This window comes from Coptis chinensis, chromosome 1 (genome assembly GCF_015680905.1).
Source record: "Coptis chinensis isolate HL-2020 chromosome 1, ASM1568090v1, whole genome shotgun sequence".
NCBI lineage: Eukaryota > Viridiplantae > Streptophyta > Magnoliopsida > Ranunculales > Ranunculaceae > Coptis > Coptis chinensis.
In genome coordinates, this window is record NC_141456.1 from 23,911,777 (window position 1) to 23,925,435 (window position 13,659).

The 13,659-nt window shown below is 35.0% G+C and overlaps 1 long non-coding RNA gene across 1 annotated transcript; it reads left to right on the forward strand.

Annotated features, from left to right (window-relative positions):
* Positions 1 to 8,001: 8,001 nt before the first annotated feature.
* On the forward strand, positions 8,002 to 10,327 carry LOC147523048 (uncharacterized). The gene is made up of 3 exons (XR_015195862.1): positions 8,002 to 8,200; positions 9,495 to 9,589; positions 10,227 to 10,327. It is a non-coding gene; the product is annotated as an uncharacterized LOC147523048 (long non-coding RNA).
* Positions 10,328 to 13,659: the final 3,332 nt, after the last annotated feature.

Below are 13,659 nucleotides of genomic sequence, written 5' to 3' on the forward strand. Positions count from 1 at the left end.
TCTTCCACCTTGATCTAACCGTGGCCAACCACCAATTCAATATGACCCTGATCCTAAAGCTAAAGTGAAATATCCCATAAGCAACCATGTGTCATCTCACAAGTTGTCCAAGTCATATGCATCTTATGTATTCCAGTTATCATCTATCTCTATTCCTAGTAAACTGCAGGAAGCTTTAGTAGATTCTAGATGGACCAAAGCTATGGCAGAAGAAATGGCAGCATTGAAAAAGAATGCCACTTGGGAACTTGTAATCTTACCAAAGGGAAAGAAGACAGTGGGGTGCAGATAGGTATTTACAGTCAAGCTTAAAGCAGATGGGGCTATTGAGAGATACAAAGCTCGGCTAGTTGCGAAAGGGTATACACAATCTTATGGTGTTGATTATCAAGAAACTTTTGCACCGGTTGCTAAACTCAATACTGTGAGAGTACTTTTGTCATTAGCAGCTAATAAAGATTGGCCTCTTCTTCAGTTTGTTGTTAAAAATGCTTTCTTGCATGGAAATCTTACTAAAGAAGTATATATGGATCCTCCCCCAAGTATATCAGAATACTCAAATACAACAATGGTCTGTAAACTAAAGAAGGCATTGTATGGGTTAAAACAGTCCCCAAGAGCTTGGTTTGGCAGGTTCACCAAGTCTATGAAGAAGTTCAGCTACAAACAAAGCAACTCGGATCACACTTTATTTTTAAAACACAGAAGAGGTAAAATCACTGCTTTTATTATCTATGTTGATGAAATGGTGGTGACAGGTGATGATCATGAGGAGATTTCTAGCTTACAACAGTATCTGGCTTCTGAATTTGAAATGAAACAGCTCGGAGACCTTAAATATTTCCTTGGGATTGAGGTAGCCTGATCAAAGAATGGTATTTTCTTATCCCAGTGGAAATACATTCTTGATTTATTATCTGAGAACGGGAATGCTCGGATGTAAGTCAGTTGATACTCCCATTGAGCAGAACCACAAGCTGCTTCTGTGTTTGAATGCAACTCCAACTGATAAGGGGAGATATCAGAAGCTTGTAGGGAAACTGATCTATTTATCGATACCGGGCGGATATTGCAGATGCAGATTAGTGTCGTGAGTCAATTCATACATGACCCACGTAAACCTCATATGGATATTGTAGAGCGCATATTGAGATATTTGAAATCTGCTCCGGGTAAAGGCTTATTGTTCTCAAAACATGATCACCTAAAAGTAGAAGGCTACACTGATGCAGATTGGGCAGGTTCAGCCGACAACAGAAGGTGTACCTCAGGATACTTCACTTTTGTAAATGGAAACCTTGTGACTTGGAGGAGTAAAAAACAGCCAGTAGTATCAAGATCAAGTGTTGAAGCTGAATATAGAGGTATGGCATATGGGGTATGTGAGTTGCTGTGGTTGAGAAATTTGTTGACGGACTTGGGTATTAAACCAAAAGTGGAAATGAATCTGTATTGTGACAATACGTCAGCTATAGAGATAGCTGCATAATCCTGTTCAACATGTTCGGACGAAGCATGTGGAGATTGATAGACATTTTATCAAAGAGAAACTTGAAGATGGAATTATTACTTTTCCATTTGTAAAGTCTGAAGACCAACTAGCAGATGTCCTTACTAAAACAGTGGCTAGCAAGGCGTTTATTGACTCTCTTGTCAAGTTGGGCATATGTGATATCCACGCACCAACTTGAGGGAGGGTGTTGGAATATTTGTTACTTTAGTTAGGATTAGCAAGTATCTTGTAATCTTAGTAAGAGTATTATCTTCTCCTAGATATGTGGATCTAGGAGATCTTCTATATTCTTGTATATCTAAACACCTTTAAGAGAGCGTGCCCGACTTATCTGTTGTAGCTTGAGCCGCCAGAGCATAGAAGCGTGGGCGAGCTAGCCATGCACCTCGCTTTTCTCCTCACCCCATTCGCCATCTGTCCTTTTTAGCTGCCTAATTCTATCCGACGTCCGTCCGGGTTTTCCCTCCAAACAGCACTCAACACCTACCTTCTCCTAGCTACTCAACTCCAAGCCATCCTTTTCAGCTTCCACCGCCTGCTTCACCCAATCAAAAGAATAAAACCCCCCAATCAAATCAATTCAATCATTATCAAATCAAACCAATTCAATCAGTAGTTTAGTTGTTCTTATCGAATAAACCCCCCAACCATTTTCTTTCTCCTTTTTCAAACCAATTCAATCAGTGGTTTTGCTGTTCTTATCGAATAAACCCCCCAACCATTTGCTTTCTCCTTTTTCAATCTCTAACCCATCGTTCCAATTCCTCCTTTTTCAATCGCTAAAAAGAAGAAGCAGAAGAAAAAATCTATTAAAAAGAGGTAAGAACCCTGCTTCTTTAATTACTTTTTATTATTTCATTGATTCTTTCATGTTTGTTAATTGGGAATGTCATTTTTTCCCCTGGATTCTTTTTTAATTGAGTTGGGTTCCAAAATTGGATCAAACCAATGTTTTTATTTTGTTAGCTAACTTGATGAATTGGATCAATCTCCTGTAAAAGAAAGGACTCCATTTACAAGTTCACTGACCTGTTAAAAACATTTTAAAAATCATTCATATGTATGTTAAGTAGAAACAAAACCGACGGTGCTAACTTTCAATAAATGTAGAATACCCAATCAAATCAATTCAATCAGTAGTTTAGCTGTTCTTATCGAATAAACCCCCCAACCATTTGCTTTCTCCTTTTTCAAACCAATTCAATCAGTAGTTTTGCTGTTCTTATCGAATAAACCCCCCAACCATTTGCTTTCTCCTTTTTCAATCGCTAACCCATCGTTCCAATTCCTCCTTTTTCAATCGCTAAGAAGAAGAAGCAGAAGAAAAAATCTATTAATAAGAGGGAAGAACCCTGCTTCTTTAATTACTTTTTATTATTTCATTGATTCTTTCATGTTTGTTAATTGGGAATGCATTTTTTCCCCTGGATTCTTTTTTAATTGAGTTGGGTTCCAAAATTGGATCAAACCAATGTTTTTATTTTGTTAGCTAACTTGATGAATTGGATCAATCTCCTGTAAAAGAAAGGACTCCATTTACAAGTGCACTGACCTGTTAAAAACATTTTAAAAATCATTCATATGTATGTTAAGTAGAAACAAAACCGACGGTGCTAACTTTCAATAAATGTAGAATACATGATATTAAATGGTGTACCTGCAGTTTTGGGTACAGTTTTCTCAAACAGACCCATGACAATATGACCTGTAAGAAAATAATATAAGACAAAGCAAAGTTGCAAAGCAATAGGTCACCACTCTCTATAACAAGAAGACAATATTTCACCTCAAGATAAGTAGCCTGTGTCATTCCTTTAAGTACAACAAATATAACAAATTGTCGATGAAGATTTGAATAAGGGCAAACCAGACAATTAAAACGAGAGGGACAAAGCTCTAAGAAAGTCAGTCAGAGATTTGGGGGAGAAAGCCACCCTCTGATTATTGACGTAGTCATTTGGTTGTTGAGCCACATTCCCCCGTTGTCCAGTTCCAGAACGTTATATCTCAGGTTGATGTCAACCTGGAAATGAATTGTCATTTGGGGGTGGTGCCTCTGATGCTGAATTTCTCACACTCTAGGCTTAGATGTTACACACTCTAGATGTGCATCAAATTCCCATGCGTTGCACCGATAAAGCCACTACTTTCATCCCAGTTTTTGGCATCTATCACAAGATAAGCCTTTGGTTTGATAGGGAGGGTTATATGTGAGTTTAAGAGGATGAGAGTGACTTTGGTGTTTGACGGAGGGGCATGGAAGTAGCCTGTGTCATTCCTTTAAGTACAACAAATATAACAAATTGTCGATGAAGATTTGAATAAGGGCAAACCAGACCATTAAAACGAGAGGGACAAAGCTCTAAGAAAGTCAGTCAGAGATTTGGGGGAGAAAGCCACCCTCTGATTATTGACGTAGTCATTTGGTTGTTGAGCCACATTCCCCCACTGTCCAGTTCCAGAACGTTATATCTCAGGTTGATGTCAACCTAGAAATGAATTGTCGTTTGGAGGTGGTGCCTCTGATGCTGAATTTCTCACACTCTAGGCTTAGATGTTACACACTCTAGATGTGCATCAAATTCCCATGCGTTGCACCGATAAAGCCACTACTTTCATCCCAGTTTTTGGCATCTATCACAAGATAAGCCTTTGGTTTGATAGGGAGGGTTATATGTGAGTTTAAGAGGATGAGATTGACTTTGGTGTTTGACGGAGGGGCATGGAAGCGCAGAGGATATGGAGGACAAGGTCACAGGAGCTGCAGTAGTAGTAGATGCCCTTGACATGTTCCCAACATGCATCACATAAAGTTAGTGCTCTTTCTAGGTAGGAGGGTCGTGAGAGGTAGGGTAGTAAGCTTTGTTGGAGTAAATGGGTTGGTAATAAAGCTTGCAAGTGGGCTGGTAGTGGTTGGAGGATGAGGGCATGGTTGGGATCTGCAGGGTGGTTAATATGTTGGGGTATTTGAGAGCATTGGATATGGATGATATAATTGCAAGTATTGCAAGTGTAGAACCATTCAGAGGGTTTAAGGTTGCACCCTATACAAGAAGATAAGTTTGGAGAAGGTTGCTGGATGTTGGAGAGCTCTAATGGATGTTCATGGCTGAAATGTTCAATGGATTGGTCATAGTTTAGCTTCCGCATCCCTTTCTGTTTCTCTTAGATAGAGCTGAGCAGAAAAATTCAGTGAAATCCTTAGGCTAATAACCGCAAGTTGACCATCTTTATTATGTCAATGTCGATGGACTCTAAGAGCTGCCAATTTTGACCCACAATTCTTTTTTCCATGTTGCATACTCCGCATTATTAATTCTGGTTGGGAATAATCTTCATCTTAACAAGGGGCGATAAATGACAGCTAATATCTATAGTGATTGACCCTATGTTGTCCTAGCTTCTCAACTCCGACCCATCCTTCTCAACGTCCACCATCGAAAATTTGATCAAAGCGAGTTTATGTAGAATATTATTAGAATACTTACAAACTATAGCATTCTCAGGAAATTTGTAGAAGTTACTCTTCACAAACGAAAATTACTGAAGTAGAATTCGTTACTCTAGAATAATTTGATCATAAGGAGATTTACTTTCGGTATCCGTTTGCATAGTACCCACCTTAGGAGCCACTTATCTTCAGGCACATCTACATTCTATTGTCGTGGAAGAATTTCTAATGCAAGAATCTTAGAGAAAGTTTGATGTTCTGTATTTACAAGTCGATCAAGGGATGCAATGCTTGATTATGAAAGCATCATAAGGCTTAGGAAGGCAATAAAAAAAAATAAGGACTAGCTCGTATTTTAATATTGACTTGCATGTTAAATGTCACTCTCTTCCTGCCGCCTTGAACTTAGGTACAGTAAACTACCAATCGGGTTGTTTGTTGAAAGTCTTTATTTTTAAAACTGTGTAGCAGCCCCTTCCCAGTATATACCTGTTACAATGTGAAGTTTGTGGGTTATGGTTGCTTTCATACCCTTTTCGTCTTAAAGGCTTAACGCTTAAGGGTAAGATGTCCCCGTTAACTCACTTGGCCACTGGAACTTTAGGACACTTTAGCCTTAACTTTGACTTCCAGCTTTCAGTTTAGGAATAATAGGTGTTAGTGGACTTATTTAGTATTTCAATAGTATTTTTATTTGGCTAGCTCAAGTTTATGTCTACGTAGTTATTTACAAACGGTATTCGTTGGTGACACACGAATCACCTTACTTGACAACTATAATTATATACAATAATAAAATTAAATAAATTCGCTTCTGTCAAAGAGTTTTATAAACAAATTAACTCCTTTGGACCCTGTGCATCAATGCTAAATTATACGTTATCTCCGTTCATTAGTTTATAGTTATAATGATTAGTAAAATGGTTAGTTGCGGCTAGACTTTTTAATAATCTCCAAGCCCTTGAACTTACATAAAGTAAACTACCCATCATGTTGTTTGTTGAAAGTCTTCATTTTTATAACTGTGTAGCAGCCCTTTCCCAATATATACCTATTACAATGAGACGTTTGTAGGGTTATAGTTGGTTTCATACCCTTTTCATCTTAAAGTTTTAACGCTTAAAGGTAAGATGTCCCCGTGAACTCACTTGAAAAGACAAGCTACAACTAAGATTTCAACATTCAGTAGGTACGTCAAACTTTTTCTTTTTATACTGCTTATATATGTATGAAACATATTCATTGCGTCATTTATTAACCCTAATTTGAAGTCTTCCGATTACCTAATTTCTACATTGCTAATAAATTGATCACATGTTGTTTTTCTTTCAGTTCTATATCTCACTATATTAGCTAAGTCGCCGACCTTGCTTGCTTTTTTACTTTTTTTTGGATTTCGTTGAAGAATAAGAAGAAATAAGGTTAAACTTTATAACAACTTCAGTCTTTTATTTTCTGATTGTCTAATTGTCCAGGACTTATAATTTAATTTACTATCAAAATATGCTATGAAATGAGTGTGAAATGTTTATGAAGGTCTTCAGAAATTTGATCAAAGCGAGTTTATGTAGAATATTATTAGAATACTTACAAACTGTAGCATTCTCAGGAAATTTGTAGAAGTTACTCTTCACAAACGAAAATTACTGAAGTATAATTCTTTACTCTAGAATAATTTGACCATAAGGAGATTTACTTTCGGTATCCGTTTGCATAGTACCCACCTTAGGAGCCACATATCTTCAGGCACATCTACATTCTATTGTCGTGGAAGAATTTCTAATGCAAGAATCTTAGAGAAAGTTTGATGTTCTGTATTTACAAGTCGATCAGGGGATGCAATGCTTGATTATGAAAACATCGTAAGGCTTAGGTAGGCAATAAAAATAAATAAGGACTAGCCCGTATTTTAATATTGACTTACATGTTAAATGTCACTCTCTTCCTACCGCCTTGAACTTAGGTATAGTAAACTACCAGTCGTGTTGTTTGTTGGAAGTATTTATTTTTAAAACTGTAGCAGCCCTTCCCAAAGATATACATTTACAATGTGAAGTTTGTGGGTTATGGTTGCTTTCATACCCTTTCCGTCTTAAAGGCTTAACGCTTAAGGGTAAGATGTTCCCGTTAACTCACTTGACCTCTGGAACTTTAGGACACTCTAGCCTTAACTTTGACTTCCAGTTTTCAGTTTAGGAATAATAGGTGTTAGTGGACTTATTTAGTATTTCAATAGTATTTTTATTCGGCTAGCTCAAGTTTATGTCTACGTACTTATTTACAAACGGTATTCGTTGGCGACACGCGAATCACCTTACTTGACAACTATAATTATATATAATAATAAAATTAAATAAATTCGCTTCTGTCAAAGAGTTTTATAAACAAATTAACTCCTTTGGACCCTGTGCATCAATGCTAAATTATACATTATCTCCATTCATTAGTTTATAGTTATGATGATCAGTAAAATGGTTAGTTGTGGCTAGCCTTTTTAATAATCTCTAAGCCCTTGAACTTACTTAGAGTAAACTACCCGTCATGTTGTTTGTTGAGAGTCTTTATTTTTAAAACTGTGTAGCAGCCCCTTCCCAGTATATACCTGTTACAATGTGACGTTTGTGGGTTATAGTTGGTTTCATACCCTTTTCATCTTAAAGTTTTAACGCTTAAGGCTAAGATGTCCCCGTGAACTCACTTGAAAAGACAAGCTACAACTAAGATTTTAACATTCAGTAGGTACGTCAAACTTTTTCCTTCTATATTGCTTATATATGTATGAAACATATTCATTGCGTCATTTATTAACCCTAATTTGAAGTCTTCTGATGACCTAATTTCTACATTGCTAATAGATTGATCACATGTTGTTTTTCTTTTAGTTATATATCTCACTATATTAGCTAAGTTGCCGACCTTGCTTGCTTTTTGATTTTTTCTTGGATTTCGTTGAAGAATAAGAAGAAATAAGGTTAGACTTTACAACAACTTCAGTCTTTTTTTTTTGATTGTCCAATTGTCCAGGACTTATAATTTAATTTACTATCAAAATATGCTATGAAATGAGTGTGAAATGTTTATGAAGGTCTTCAGATGTGTTGCTCAGATTGACATTGATTTATTTTTTTTATGGTTTTTTTAGGTGTAAAAGGAATAGGATGATAGTAAACAATTTCGTCTAACTACTTCAGCACAATTTTCTTCATACGAGTTTCATCGAGCAATTCCTATTTGTAGTATTCGTTCGTGACCCTCCAAAGCAACCTACTTTACCAGCTATAACTATATACTAAACTATATATAATAATCAAATTAAATAAATTCACTTCTGTCAAAAAGTATTATAAACAAATCAACTTATTTGGACCTTATTCATAATTGCTCAAGTATACGTTTTCTTCCTCCATTAGTTCATAATTATCATTATTAGTAATTTGGTTAGCTATGTGTAGATTTTTTCATAATATCCAAGCCATTGTGGGATTTCAGAACTTTTAACTCTACTAAAGTTTGGGTTCCCGATTACTCTTAACGGTTGTGCGATTGAGGCTTTAAGTAGTTATAACTTTTAAATTGAATTTATGGCTATAAATACGACTGTTGCCCGAGTTGTCTATATCATGTGATGATATATAATCATAATTATTCCACCCAAAAATGTATGTCAAGCTATGAAATTTATTGTTTTTCGTTTTTGCAGTTATCTTTTTTTGCTCCAACTAAATTGTTAGCAACAACATATCTATAAACTATAAAGAGGTCTTAACCTTTGTTAACCTACTTTTAAGCTTCTTAAATCATTTTGTTTCATTAATAATTGCCCATCCTCTGTGTTAAATGGTATTATTATCGCTAACATAAGTTTCCAACTGAAATAGTTTGTTCAATATCGTGACTTGGTATGAAAATATTTAAGGAATGTTTATGTTTGATAAATGAGCATATTAAACTCTAACAAACAATGGTATCTTCCAGGGTGTTCTACCAATATCTATTATTTATTAGTTACACTCAAGAGGATTTCACTAGAAACTGGAAATCAGGAGGTCAATGCTTGCAGATTAAGCTTGACATGACAATTGTGGCCAGTAATATTTTTCACACAAGTTTTGAATGCTTAGCAATTAACACAGACATTGTACGCCAACAGTAACCAGTAAATATGGTTTGTGGCAAACGTTTGGAATGTCCAAATGCGCCTATGTTGATGTATTTAGCTCCATTTCTGCATCATCCATAACTGGTTCATTACTTCATTGTCAATTTCACTCTGCTATTTGTAGTAGACAGGTATTGCTTTCGCGGTTTTGTCTACCTGTATTAGGAATAGTACTCTTTCGCTTAGCTGTTTTTAAGTACAAGACTCAAGATTGACAGTGAAACAAAAGGTAGCAAAAGAGTTCCACAAAGAAAGCTTCTTGACAACTTAAAGTTTTCTTATACTAGCTATATTAGCTAAGTGGAACGTGTATCAAGGTGTTTAGATGTGTACCTCAGATTGATGTCAATTTTTTTTTATAGTTTTTTTAGTTGTAAAAAGAAGGGGATGATAGTAGAGGATTTCGTCTGACTGCTCCAGCTCAAATTTCTTGATACAACTTTCATCAATAATTTCCTGTTTGTAGGTAGCCCCCAACTATCTTCCTATCTTTCTTCAAATATGATGTTATATTTCTATGCTATTATGCTATCGTTTCACTTTAAACACTGTTAGGCGTTATGATTTGTTCTCCTGTACAAGCAGCTTCTATTGTTATTCATTTTTTTCATTGTATCTAACCCCATACACATTTCAACATCGTCTGTAGTACACCGTTTACATGCATGTATATTGAATACCCTGGATAGGTAGTCATACAATAATTCGTTGCTTTATTACTTAAACTGTTTATTAGCAGGTCTAAACATGTTGTCAATGTTTGCTAATGTCTACGCGCCTTTATATAACTTGCGAATTTTATCAACATTGTAGTGGTTTGTTGTCTATAGTACTTACAATTAGTTACTCATCAATTTCACTTTATTTTTTCATCATGCCAGACATGCTGGCATATGATCTTTGGCTGCATTTTGGCCCATTTAGCTTTATTAAGATCACTAATAGCAGCTTAATGAAAGTTCATGCGATGAATGACCCCTTGTATAAATATGGGGTTCTATTGACCTCCTGAACGTCTACTTCATCTACAATATATTCATTTATAGTTAAGTCTTTACAATAGGATTCTATCTGACTAATCTACTTATATTTAACTCTTTTAGGTGGTTCCACATACAGCCTACAATTGGTTATCCACTGTTGTTAGGACTTTTCTAACAAAGTACCAAGGACTGATCACGCTTTGCTGGTATTCCATAGGTATTTTTTTTTTAAATGTTAATATATCTTAAATTATTTTTGCAATTAATTTTTGGTACATATAAGAATTAAATCATTGTTATATCGTTAAGGTTGACATAAGATTGGAAAAACTATTCGTGTTTTAATTCTGTAAAACCTAATATTTTCTATTTTTATATAGTTTAATATAGCTACAACGTATTATCTGTCAAACTAACTTAGGTTAACCCTATTTCTTATAAATACGTCCCCCCCCCCCCCCCCTAATTTTGTTATTTTTTATAATTGTTTTATTAACTATTCACAAGGCTATACCTTGATCAATTTATTAATTTAGGTTATATAATGATAATAGTTATCAATTTGGATTGGCATTGCAGTCAGAAATATGTTATTCTGTATTTAACTTCAATGGGTAACCTCCCTATTAGCTTAGCACAAAATTCACTCCTTTTGACCTTAACTCCTAATCATATAAATATTTTTAAGAACATTATATTGGTTGGAGTTAGACGCATTACCTGGTCCATTTCGTCATACACATGGTAATTTGTTACTTAAAATTCGGTTGTGTTCTCTATTTTGCTTCAATCTTAACTTCTTAGTCTCCATGACTATTTTTTCTAATCAGTTAACAATACGAGCTTCGTACACAGGCTGAGTATGTGATGATTGTACTGATGGTATAGTATTGACTTTAACTATATTAGAAGATAGCTCATTATATCCTGTTAGGACAACAGTAATTTCTTAAAGTTGGTCAACATGGTCATAAAGGAGAGGTGTTTGATGCTAATGGACGTGCTTTGGTGTTTACTGTTGTATTCTTCGGTTGTAATCATCTTTCTCTCATTAGCTCAAGTGCTGCTTCCATCTGGTCTGATGATCATTACCTTCTCTATGTGTTTTCCCAAATACTTAACGTGTTTTTTTCATGAAAACCAACTTCTTCTTTTTAAATCACTAAGAAGAAGGAAAAAAGAAAAAGAAGAAAGAAAGCAAGTCCCAAGAGGTCAAAAGCTTGTTTTTCCTGCTTTTTCCGTCATTTTTTTTTAATGGGGTTTGAAAATTGGATCGAATGGACTTTATATATAATATTATCAGAATACTTACCAACTGTAACATTCTCAGGAAATTTGTAGAAGTTGCTCTTCACAAACAAAAGTGACTGAAGCAGAATTCGTTACTCTAGAACAATTTGATCATCAGGATATTTACTTTGGGTGTCCGTTTGCGTAATACCCACTTTAGGAGTCAGTCATCTTCAGGAACATCTACATTCTATTGTCGTCGAAGAATTTCTAATGCAAGAATCTTATAAGAAGTTTGATGCTCTGTATTCACAAGTCGAAGAGGGAATGTGATGCTTGATTATGAAAGCATCATAAGGCTTAGGTAGGTAATAAAAAAAAAAGGACTAGCCTGTATTTTAATATTGACTTGTGTGTTAAATATCACGCTCTTGCTACCGCCTTGAACTTAGGTAGAGTAAACTGCCAGTCGTGTTGTTTGTTGGGAGTCTTTATTTTTAGAACTGTATAGCAGCCCCCTTCCCAGTATATACCTATTACAATGTGAAGTTTATGGGTTATGGTTGGCTTCATAGCCTTATCGTCTTAAAGTCTTAACGCTTAAGCATAAGATGTCCCCGTCAACTCATTTGAAAAGACAAGCTACAACTAAGATTTCAACATTCAGTATTAAAATTCTCAAAGAGGGGTTATAGAGAGGTATATTGACCTCTCGGACCTTAGGACACTCTAGCAGGTTGATGGATGCTTCAGCTTTGTAAAATCGTTTTGTTTGAGAATTGGATAAAACCAATTTCTACATATTGTCGACTGATTAATATTGCGAGCTCACAATTTAATTTCTATCGAGTCTCCAACTTTGATACTTGGAGTACAATACAATCAAAGCCTTCTCAAAACTCTTTTCATGCAACCTTTTAATCCATAGTGAAAATAAAATATATTAAGAATGTCATTTTTAAAGCTTTTTTATATCAATTATATAATTGTGATTATGTATGTATTTTTGCTCAGGCCATTGCGGCAAGTTTTAGCATTAACCTCTACTCTTCTTACAGTAGACATTATGCGCAATTTTAATCTATGAAATGAGTGTGGAATGCTTATGAAGGTCTTTAGATGCGTTGCTTAGATTGACGTTGATTTGTTTTTTTTTTTTTTTATGGTTTTTTTAGGTGTAAAAAGAATAGGATGGTAGTAGGCAATTTCGTTTAACTGCTTCAGCACAATTTTCTTCATGCGAGTTTCATCGAGCAATTCCTATTTGCTAGGTCAATTTTTGATGTACCACTTTACAGTGTTATCATGGTTTTGATTTTTAGGATTATTCATTATGTTTATTTTTTATTTGTACAAGAAAGTGTAGCAGATGACTTTAAGCTTTAATCGCCTGATCAACCTTGGTTTTATGACCAAATTTGGATTGGTGTTTTTTTATATAGTATCCAGTTTGTATTTGACTTTGGTTACCAAATGTGGTTGAGCTCATTGTTGAATTATATGTACCCTTTTGCCGTTATACTTTAGTCATACCTTAAGTTACAGTTTAATTACCACGACATGTTTTAATACATGTCCAGCTAGATGATGTTGTTTTCTCACCACACCAAAAGGAATTGAGCAAAATACTCCTACAGTTTTGCTCGATACAATAAAAATTAACGGGTCCCTTTGGTTTCTTTGATCAATTGGGGGATGACCAGCTTTGCTTATTGAGAATCATGCAATAAGATCGAACGTGGTTTAACTTTGAGTTGAAGGTTTCAGTTTGGGAATAATAGGTGTTATTCGACTTAGTTAATATTTCAATAGTATTTTTGTTCCACTACCTCAAGTTTATGTCTACGTAATTATTTACAGATAGTAGTCGTTCGTGACACCCGAAGCAACCTACTTGACAGCTATAAGTATATATACTAAACTATATATAGTAATCAAATTAAATCAATTCAGTTCTGTCAAAAATTATTTTAAACAAATGAACTCATTTGGACCCTACACATAATTGCTCAAATATACATTTTCTCCCTCCATTACTTTATAATTATAATTATTAGTGATTTGGTTAGCTACGTGTAGACTTTTTCATAATATCTAAGTCATTGTGGGATTTTGGAACTTTCAACTCTACTAAAGTTTGGGTTCCCGTTTAGTCTTGACAGTTGTGCGATTTAGGCTTTAAGTAGTTATAACTTTTAAATCGAATTTATGGCTATAAATATGACTGTTGCCCGATCTGTCTATATCATATGATGATGTATAAGCATAATTATTCCATCCAAAAGTGTATATCAAGCTATGAAATCTATTGCTTTTCGTTTTT